Genomic DNA, 789 nt, shown 5'->3' with positions numbered 1-789 from the left:
GTTGTAGGAGTGCTTTTCACAATGTGGCTATCAACCCGTTATCAGATATATGATTTGCAAATATTTTGTCCCATTCTGTGGGCTGCCTTTTCACTCTGTTTATTGTGCCCAAAATTAAAAGTTTTAAATTTTGATGAAGTCCAACTTATCCCTTTCTTTTTGTCATTGTTGTCCATGCTTTTGGTGTCATGCCCAGGAAATCACTGTAAATCCAATGTCATAAAGCTTTTCTCCTTTATTTTTTCCTGAGAGTTTTATAGTTTTTAGCTCATATGTTTAGGTCTTTGGTCAATTTTGAGTTAATTTCTTTGAAAATGTAAAATATGGCACAAATTTACTTGTCATCCTTGCACACGGGCCATGCTAATCTTCTCTGTATAGTTCCAATTTTAGTATATGTCCTGCCAAACCAAGCACTGAAAGTAAATCCTTGGAGGAAATTCCTTAACACAAATGTATGAAAGTAAACCTGTCTGTGTTACACTTACAGTAATAAGTGTTCTCACTCTCTGTCTTGGGGATTCAGCGTATTTATCCCAGGTCCGCCAGACGCTTTAACTGCCACTCTTCAGGCCCAGCTCCGCCTCCCGCATGCTCAGTGAAGCTCTTCCTTAAGGTTCTCACCCTGACTCTCACACATTCTATAATCACTCTCCGTGTGTGGCCAGCATCTTTCCCACTCTCAATGCCAAGCCAGTGGGGACACAGCAAGATTTTTAGGTCCTGTTGTGAATTTTCCATAATTTTCAGATGGAAGCTGTGATAAGGACATATTTCAAAGAATTGAGA

General features: G+C 39.4%; 1 non-coding gene across 1 annotated transcript; it reads right to left on the bottom strand.

Annotated features, from left to right (window-relative positions):
- Positions 1-310: 310 nt before the first annotated feature.
- Positions 311-417, bottom strand: LOC132376480 (U6 spliceosomal RNA). Its single transcript, XR_009506318.1, has one exon. It is a non-coding gene; the product is annotated as a U6 spliceosomal RNA (small nuclear RNA).
- Between the last annotated feature and the right edge of the window lie 372 nt (positions 418-789).

This window comes from Balaenoptera ricei, chromosome 12 (assembly GCF_028023285.1).
Source record: "Balaenoptera ricei isolate mBalRic1 chromosome 12, mBalRic1.hap2, whole genome shotgun sequence".
Lineage (NCBI taxonomy): Eukaryota > Metazoa > Chordata > Mammalia > Artiodactyla > Balaenopteridae > Balaenoptera > Balaenoptera ricei.
Note: the sequence above shows the minus strand (reverse complement) of the source record. Positions and strands in the feature narration are given on the sequence as shown.